This window comes from Myotis brandtii, unplaced genomic scaffold, assembly GCF_000412655.1.
Source record: "Myotis brandtii unplaced genomic scaffold, ASM41265v1 scaffold626, whole genome shotgun sequence".
Lineage (NCBI taxonomy): Eukaryota > Metazoa > Chordata > Mammalia > Chiroptera > Vespertilionidae > Myotis > Myotis brandtii.
In genome coordinates, this window is record NW_005370394.1 from 335,564 (window position 1) to 345,317 (window position 9,754).

The following is a 9,754-nucleotide window of genomic DNA, read 5'->3' on the forward strand; positions in this document are numbered from 1 at the left end:
ATTTATTTCTAAATATATCTTTTTCCTCCAATTGATTACCATATTAATCTTTGCTATTATTTTTATGTCCAGGGAATCCTTTCCTGGTATGTGTCGTATATGTATGTGTATACACATGAGATGGGGTGGAAGAGAGAATCTACTTTTTAACAAGTTTTTAGAATTACAGATAATATTATACCATTATGGCTTTTAAATACTAAACAAATCATTGTCCAGAATAGCAGACATACAGTAAAAATTATAATTCAGTGTAAACTGTGTCCTATATCTAAGTATAATACATTTGCACTTTTATATATCATTGAAAACTTGTTTATTCAGAGCATCTGTTAAAGTGATGTTGTGTAATAACAACAGGTTGTCTGTAGCAGTGAATTCAGAAAACATTCTGATCATGTTTTGGGATTCACTATAGTACAGTGAATGATAAATAGATGTGTGGTGTGTGAAAAATGCAGTTTTAGTGTGTAATGCCTGATCTTAATAAGGAGTTTTTACTTATTTTTTTTTTCATAGTAGGGAAGACTACCATATCATTCTTATTAATCTAACTTTCTTTTTCTTTCAGCAAAACTGTACAATCTAAAGTGGACTGCATTTTGGTAAGTAAAATAACTAATCTTAAGATTCTATTTTGTAATAAGGCTTTTAATTTAAAATATATTGTTCCTGAGTCAATATTTATTTTAAATCTAACCTAATTTTAGTGAATACAGCTTGACATTTAATTACAGCCTATGTGGCTATAAGCTATCTACTTCCCTATATTTCATCAATAATTAAATCACAATCTGAGGTAATTGTATACTTTTGAAACATACTAAAGATCATGTAAACATTTAATAAAGTGGATGTTTATTTTTCTGTTCTAATAATTCTAAAGAATTTGTTTAAAGATGAGATTTAACATGTTTGATAGGTTAGTTTTGTTGTGATAGCATATTTTGTCATATTTTGGTTGCTAGATTTTGGGAATTAATCCCACAATAATAGTTTAAATTTAGGTTGTAGTTACAGAGCTCTAACAATTTGTTTAAATGAAAGCTTTTTAAAAATGTTTCATGGGACCCTGGCCAGTGGCTTGGTTGGTTGGAGCATTATCCCACACACCAAAAGGTGGTGGGTTCGATTCCTGGTCAGGGCACATACCTAAGTTGCAGATATGATCTTTAGTCGGGGTACATATGATAGACAACTTATAGATGTTCCTCTCTTACATCGACGATGTTTCTCTCTCTCAAAATCAGTAAAACATATCCTCAGGTAAGGATTAAATAAAATAAAATGCTTCATGGGTTAGTTTTTTGTACTTGATATCTTATGATATTACTAGAGGCCCGGTGCACGAAATCGTGCATGGGGGGGGGGTCTCCTCAGCCCAACCTGCACCCTCTCCAATCCAGGACCCCTCGGGGGATGTCCGACTGCCGGTTTAGGCCCGGTCCTCACAGTTTAGGCCCAATCCCAAGTATCGGACCTAAACTGGCAGTTGGACATCCCTCTCACAATCTAGGACCGACGGCTCCTAACTGCTCACCTGCTTGCCTGATCACCCATAACTGCCCCCCCCTGCCGGCCTGGTTGCTCCCAACTGACTTCCCCACCAACCTGGTCACCCCCAACTGCCCCCCCCTACCTGGTCCCCTCTGCCCTCCTCTGCTGGCCTGGTTGCCCTCAACTGCCCCCCCTGCTGGCCTGGTTGCCCCCAACTGCCCCCACTGCTGGCCTGGTCACCCCCAACTGCCCTCCCCTGCCAGCTTGGTTGCCCCTCATGGCCCCCCCTGCCGGCCTGGTCGCCTACGTGGCCTGTTTGGTTGTCCGTTCGGATGTGACGGCCCCTGGCTCTTTATATATATATATAGATTAGGTTACTAGAGGCCCGGTACACAAAATACGTGCACTCGGGGGGGAGGTCCCTCAGCCTGGCCTGTGCCCTCTCGCAGTCCCGGAGCCTTCAGGGGATGTCTGAATGATGGCTTAGTCATCCCGGGGGGAGCGGGCCTAAGCCAGTAGTCAGACATCCTTAGCATTGCCACGGAGGCGGGAGAGACTCCCGCCACTGCCGCTGCGCTTGCCAGCTGTGAGCCCGGCTTCTGGTTGAGCAGCGCTCCTCCCGTGGGAGTGCACTGACCACCAGGGGGCAGCTCCTGCGTTGAGCATCTGCCCCCTGGTGGTCAGTGATAGCAACCAGTCATTCTGTCATTCAGTCTATTTTCATATTAGCCTTTTATTATATAGGGTTAGGTTCTAGGTAGGTGAATGATTAGTAAGTTCAGAGGGAAAGATGTAGCTTGATCAGCTCTGTGCTTTTTAGCCTAATAGTTGAGAAAGTGGACTTTATGGGCATGTTTTCCCCTTTCACTTACTCGTTTATTTATTTATTTATTTATTTATTTATTTTTGCCTCACAATAACCCTTGGAAGTAGGTAATCTTGTTACCTCCCTTTTACAAATGATGAAACTGGTGCTTTTGCATTTACTTTAAAAATTATTGTTGAATACCACCTCTTGGCTGATGCTAGATATAAGTGATACAAAATAAGATACACCCTTGCTCTCAAGAAATTCAGTCTGACCCTGGCCGGGCTGCTTAGTTGTTTGGAGTGTCGACCTGTGCACCAAAAGGTTGTGGTTCGATTTTCCGTCAGGGCACATACCTAAGTTGCAGGTTCTGTTCCTGGTCAGGGTGCATATGGAAGGCAACCAATCAATGTTTCTGTATCACATCAGTGTTTCTCTCTCCCTCCCCCTTCCCCTTTCTGTCTCTCTAAAGTCAATAAAAGCATATCCTCCAATGAGGATAAAAAAAAAGAAAAGAAATTCAGTCTGTCAAAATATATTCAAGAGTGCTATTAAGACTTTTGAAGGTGGTGACTGGGATATTGATTGAGATCAGAGTGAATTTATAGGTAAATTCGGGGACTGTTGACATTTTAATGACAAGTCTTCTAATCCATGAATGTTGTATATCTCCATATTAGTTGGTTCTTCTATAATTTCAGCAGTGACTCGTAATTTTCTGTATATAGGTTTTGTATATATTTTACTTAAATTATTTTGCTTAAAATAAGTATTTCAAGATGTTGGATGCTGTCAGGAATGGCACTTAAAAATGTTTTGTTATCCAGTGTTTTATTGCTAATATTTACATTGACCTAGTAGTCTGTAATGTTATTAAGTTCACATATTAGATCTAGTAGCTTATATGGAAAGTCCTTTGGATTTTCTACCTACTTAATCATATTGCACATGAAAATCATTCCAACCTAAATGTCTTTTTATTTTTCTCACCTTGTTGTACTGCTAGGACCTCCAGGACAATGTTGAATAGAAATGGTGAGAGTGGATTTCCTTCCCTGTTGTTAATCTTAGGGGGAAACCATTCTTTCATTCACCTTACAGTATGACATTAGCATCATCTTTTTCGTGGATGCTCTTTTCAAGTTGAGCATGTTTCCCTCTATTCCTTTTTTGCTGAGGGGAGTTTATCATAAATACTTGTTGATTTTATCAAATTATTTTTCTGCACTTATCAAAATAATCACATGGTACTACTCTTGTATGTTATTAATGTGGTAAACTACACTGATTTTTTAAAAGTAAACCATCCTTACATTCCTGTGATAAACATACGTTGCATTATACATTTATATATTGCTACATTGGATTTGCTTTATTTAAAAGACTCGTCTGTGTTAATTAGGGCTTTTGATTTGCTGTTTTCTTATAATGTCTTTTTCTGTTTTTAGATATCTGGGTAATGCTGGAGTTATGTAATGAATTTGGAAGTGTTTTTCCATTTTCTATTTTCTGAAGGAATTATTTAAAATTAATTATATTTCTTCTTTAACTGATAGATTTCACTAGTGTAACCACCTGTGAGAAAGAATTTATAAGGCTATTAACTCTTCTGTTTTTAATGCAGTTTTGATATTTGTGTCTTTCAAGGAATTTGTTGATTTTTGCAGTATTATTAAATTTGGTGGTGTAACATTGATAATATTACCTTATTGCCCTTTACTAGCTGTAGGATCTGTACCAGTTATCTCTTATTCCTGGTAATGGCCATTTGTATCTCCCTTCTTTTTTTTTTTTTTCTTGATCAGTTTAGGTCCAGGTTTAATAATTTTTTTTTAAAATATATTTTATTGATTTTTTACAGAGAGGAAGGGAGAGAGATAGAAAGTTAGAAACATCGATGAGAGAGAAACATCGATCAGCCGCCTCCTGCACATCTCCCACTGGGGATGTGCCCGCAACCCAGGTACATGCCCTTGACTGGAATCGAACCTGGGACCTTTCAGTCCGCAAGCCGACGCTCTATCCACTGAGCCAAACCAGTTTCGGCCAGGTTTAATAATTTTATTGATCTTCCCTTATAAATCAAGTTTTGGCTTCACTGATTTTTCTCTCTTGTTTTTGTCAGTTTTCCATTTTGTTTCTTTCCTAGTATGTATTGTTTCTTTTCTTCTACTTACTCCTATTTTAACTCCCAAGTTTTCTAATAAGAAAACTTCAAACTTTTTTCTTTTCTATTAAAGCATTTAAAGCTATAAATTTAATGCTCTGAGCACTGGTTTAGCTTCTTCCCATACATTTTATGTTGTGCTTTCATTATTTAATTAAATTTGTTTGCTATTTTCCATTTTGATTTATTCTTGTACCCATAGAATACTTAGATGTATGTTGGTCAATTTCTAAATGAGTATCTATTGAAACTTGTTTATGGTATATCTTAGTGTTTATTTCATATCTACTTGAAAAGAATGTGCATTTTACCGTTTTTGAATGAAATGTTCTTTACATATCAGTTAGGTCCAGTTATTGTTTTTAAAGACGGTATTTATCCTGATTTTCTTTGTTCTTGTTATTTCTATTACTGAGAGGGATGCTAAAATCTCTCATTTGTTATTGTGAATTCTTTTTTCTCTCTGATCCTGTTAGGTTTTGCTTCAGGTATTGAAGCTGTTATTAGAAGCATAATTATTAAGATTTGTTATGTTTGATTTATTAATTGATTATTTTATTATGGTATTTCCATTTTTATCTCTGGTAATATTCTGTGCAGTGCTTATTTGCATGGTATATCTTTTTCCATCCTTTTCTTTTAAGCAATCTGGGTCTTTACAATTAAAGTGTTCTGTTGTTAGATCATATAATTGTGTCTTTCTTATTTAGTCTGACAAGCTTTGTGCTGTGATTACCTGTATGGTTGATATATGTATATAATTTTGATGTTGATTTCCTTGCTGTGCAAAAGGTCTTTAATTTCCCTTTATTTACAAAAAGTATTTTCCACTAAAACTATTTCAAACTTCTTTAACTACAGCTTCTAAAACCACCTCTTCTTCCATTGTCAGCAGATAATCTTACCTTCCACTTCTCTGAGAAAAGTAGGTATTCCACAAAATCAACACTGTTTCTTATTCCCAATTCGATAGTTGCTTATTTCTGTACCTGTTGTCTTCCTTCCCTTTTTTCCCAACAGAAGAAATATTTTTCTGCCTCTCTTACAGTTAATCTCTTTCTGTCTAGGCGCTAGATTTTGTCTCTTCAAGAATGCACTTCATTTATTCTCTTTCTCTTGTTTTTTTTATTCTCTCATTTTCTACTTGCCTTTTCTTCTTAATAGTTAAATGTTTAATATTTTTCCCATCTATAATAAAAACATTTCCTGCAGCCCTTCTAGCTAGCACCCTGTCTTGTTTCTTTCTTTTGAAAAAGAAAGTCAAAGTTAGTTAAAAATGTTGATTAAATTCAGATTCATGCTTCACTTTCCATTCAGTCTTCAACACCAGTAACAAGTCTTCTAATAACTCCCCCTTTGAAACTGTGTTTATCAAAGATACCATAGCCTCTTATTGCTAAACGTAATAGATGACCTCAGTCCCTAACTGACAATCATCTTTCAGTTAGCTCTCTTGATCATCCCCTTACCCCCCTGGTTCAAGTACATTCTAATTGTTTTAATTCCTTAGCTGCCACATTGTCCTGGTTTTCCGATTACATCTTAGGCTGTTCATTTCCACTTTTCCTTTAAGGCCCCCGCTCCTCTATTTAAGTCCTCTGCATTCTGTATTTGCTCTTGGTGATCTTACCTACTTTGATGGTTTCAGTTAATCTCAATATACTGATGATTCCTAATTATACATCCCCAACTTAAGCTCTAGACCCATATATCCATATCCATCTATTTTTTAAAAATTGATTTTAGAGAAAGAGAAAGAGAGAGGGAGGGGAGGGGAGGGGAGGGGAGGGAGGGAAAGAAAGAAAAACATGGATCAGTTGCCTCCTACACATACCCTGACAGGATTGAATGTGGGTATGTGCCCTGACTGGGAATCAAACCCCATGACCTTTTGGTGTACAAGATGACACTTCAACCAACTGATCCATGCTGGCCAGGACTATCCATCTATTTGTTATTTGACTAATTTTACCAGGATGCCTCATAAGTACTTGAAACTCAACTTTTTAAAAGCCGGTCTCATTGTATCATACTCCAAATTCTGAACCTATCTTTGTTAGTTTCCTATAGCTGCTATATCAAAACACCATAAACTTCATGGCTTAAAACAATTCAAATTTATTATCTTTTAGTTCTGTAGGTCAGCAGTCTGACACAGGTCTCACTAGGATAAAATGAAGGTATCGGCAGGGCTGTGTTCTTTTTGTAGGCTCCAGGAGAAAATCTGTTTCCTTGCCTTTTGTAGCTTTTAGTAGCTGCAGCTTCAAAGCCAGCAGTTGGCTTCTGGAGTCTACATTGCATCACTCTGAAATCTCCCCTCAACCTCCCTCTTATCAGGACACTGATGATTATGGTGGGCTACTGGATAATTCAGGATAATCTTCTATCTCAAGGTCCTTAATTTACATCTACAAAGTCTCTTTGTCATGTAAAATAACAGATTCACAGCTTCTGGGGATTAGAGGATTAGGATGTGAACTTCTTGGGAGAGCCCTTATTCTTTACCATACTATATTATGGTACTCACTCATCTAACCTAAAAACCTAGTGCTTGTTTTTCACTTCATCCTCTTCCTCAACCTACCTCACATTTAGTCATTCACCAAGTCCTATCAATTCTGCCTCCTTAATTGCTCCATCTCTGTCCATCCCTACTGCCACTGCACTAATTCAGTTCACCACACTTGTTGGAATTATTACTACAGCTGTTTTTCTGCTTCTAGTTTCTCCACTTTCACTTCATTCTTCACAGTAAAATCACAGTTATTTGTATAAAATGTGAATCTGTTTATCTTATACCCTTGCTTAAGACCTTTTACTGGCTCCCCATTGTTCTGTCTTAAGGCACTGAAGACCCTTCATCCTGAGGCCTTACTTGTATAACATCATCTTTCTCCACTCCCTCCGTGGGCTATCAGCAAGCTGTTATAGAGAACCGTTGTAGAGTTAGAGAAGAGACTGTATACGCTTAGTCTAGAACAGAATGGTCAATTAGAACATTCTGTGGTAGTAGAAATGTTCTCTATGTGCACTATTCAATATTGTAGCCACTAATCAGATGTAGCAATTGAGCTCTTTAAATGTGGCTAGCATGAGGAACTGAACTTTTATTTAATTTTAATTCATTTGAAGTTAAATACCCACATGTGGGTTGTGGCGACCATTTTGGATAGTGCTGATCTAGAACAGTGGTTCTCAACTGGAGGCAGTTTTGCCTCTCAGGGGACATTTGTCACTATCTAGAGACATTTTTGGTTTTCACTATTAGCATCAAGTGGGTAGAGGATAAGGGTGCTGTTTAAACATCCTATAAAACACAGGACATCACCCCATAACAGACTTAACCCAAAATTCTCAGTAGTGTTGAAGTTGAAAACTCTGGTCTAGTGGTCTAGACTCGCCTACCCCCACTCCTTTTTTTTTTTTTTTTTTTTATACCTAGTTATATTTTAAGATTCATCTTAGCCCTAACCGGTTTGGCTCAGTAGATAGAGCTTTGGCCTGCAGACCAAAGGGTTCCAGATCCAATTTCCTGGTCAAGGACATGTACCTAGGTTCCAGGCTCCTCCCGGCCCAGGCCCTGGTTAGGGGTGTGCAAGAGGCAACCGATTGATGTGATGTGTTTCTCTGTGTCTCTCCCTCTCTCTTCCACTCTCTCTTAACCCCTAGAGTGCCGGGGAACGGATCGCACTCCTCCTGCAGTGTCACTGTTAGATGCTAGTAGTTCACTCTTTATTGACAGATGGCACCTAAGTGCAGATTACTTATGATGCCGAATGTTTGTAGTTCTAAAATTGACCACTGGCATTTATCTGTCTAATTTTTTACAGGTACTACGATTTTATGAAGTTTACTCAGATTTTGTAGCCCTAAAGCTTCGAAATGGCATCCAGTTCTAAGTCTGCTTTTATTAGTGATGATGATATTGCTAAATATGTCAATTCTTGCTGTGAAGATGACGATTTTGTAGAAGATATTGGAGAAGGGTGTCCCTCTATTTTAACATTATATGTTTTGTTCAAATTTTTTTCTACTAGTATTTTATAATACAGTCAGCAAACAATATATGTCAAAGATGAAAACAAATGTAGTAAAGGTTTCCTTAAGTTTTTGAATATGTAACTTCATTTACTTGGGATTCATAATTTTTTTCCTAAACTGCTGTAAAATCAGCAAAAATGCCTTGGCAATTTTAGCATAGTTCCTAGGATGTTGGTTGGCACTCAAAGGGTTAAAAATCAATGGCAAAATATCTTTGGGTGAGGATTGGGGGGCGGGGAAAAGATTCATCTTAGATATCATCCTCTCTGGAAAACTCTGATTTCTCAGGTCTGAATTTGATACATCTTCTGTCCCATAATATCCTGTGCTTACCTTTCTTTTGTGTTATGTAGTCACTTCTATGATAATTATAATTTTGTTTTTATTTGTTCTTGGCTTCTTATGTGTAGGAACCTATTCATTGGATTATGCCAGAGGCACATGAGGATGATCAATAAATATTTGTTAAGTGTATGAATGAGTATAAACGAATGAATCAATTATTAAACATATTGCAGTTTAAAATATTAAAAAGTGTTGCCACCTTCAGTTTAGGCCTTGTAGAAACCATACATTTGCTAACATATTGGGATTTATTTTTTGGAATTCACAGTTTGACAGAAAGAATGGAACTTGTTACATCCTCTAGAGCAGTGGTTCTCAACCTTGGCTGCACATTAGAATCACCTGGGAATCTTTTTAAAATCCTGATTTCTGGGCCTCATCCTCCGGAAATTCTGTTTCTTTGTTACTAATGTTGTCGCCCCACCCCATAACAAAGAAACAGAATTTCCGGAGGATGAGGCCCAGAAATCAAGAGAAAGACCTGTTTTTTTCCCCTAGCATCCTTCCCTTTTTCTCAGCTTAAGAATGCCACTTCCTTTCCCTATTAAGAGATAACCATCCTAAATCACCCACTCTCATGCCAGGTACAGATGGAGAACTAAACTTTTATTGTATAGATTCAGGGAGGATTTAAGCAAGTGAAGTGGAACATACAGCCCAGAAACTAAGGGAAACTGATCAGCAGTTTAGCAGAATGGCTCAGAGCTAAGGCTGTGGGATGAAAGAGACCTGAGTTTGAATCTTTGCCCCTGCCATTATTACTGTGGTTGATTCTGGACAGTTTTAACCAAATTTCTGGAAAGAAAGAAAGAAAGGAAGGGAGGGAGGGAGGGAGGGAGGGAAGGAAGGAAGGAAGGAAGGAAGGAAGGAAGGAAGGAAGGAAGGAAGGAAGGAAG

General features: G+C 37.7%; 1 protein-coding gene across 1 annotated transcript in view; it reads left to right on the forward strand.

The window, feature by feature from the left end:
• Positions 1–573: 573 nt before the first annotated feature.
• The window catches only part of RFX7 (regulatory factor X, 7), a 66,048-nt gene continuing 56,867 nt past the window's right edge, over positions 574–9,754 (forward strand). The window contains exon 1 of the mRNA XM_005880110.2: positions 574–605. The gene's annotated coding sequence lies outside the window, so the exon portion shown is untranslated. The remainder of the gene's footprint in view (positions 606–9,754) is intronic.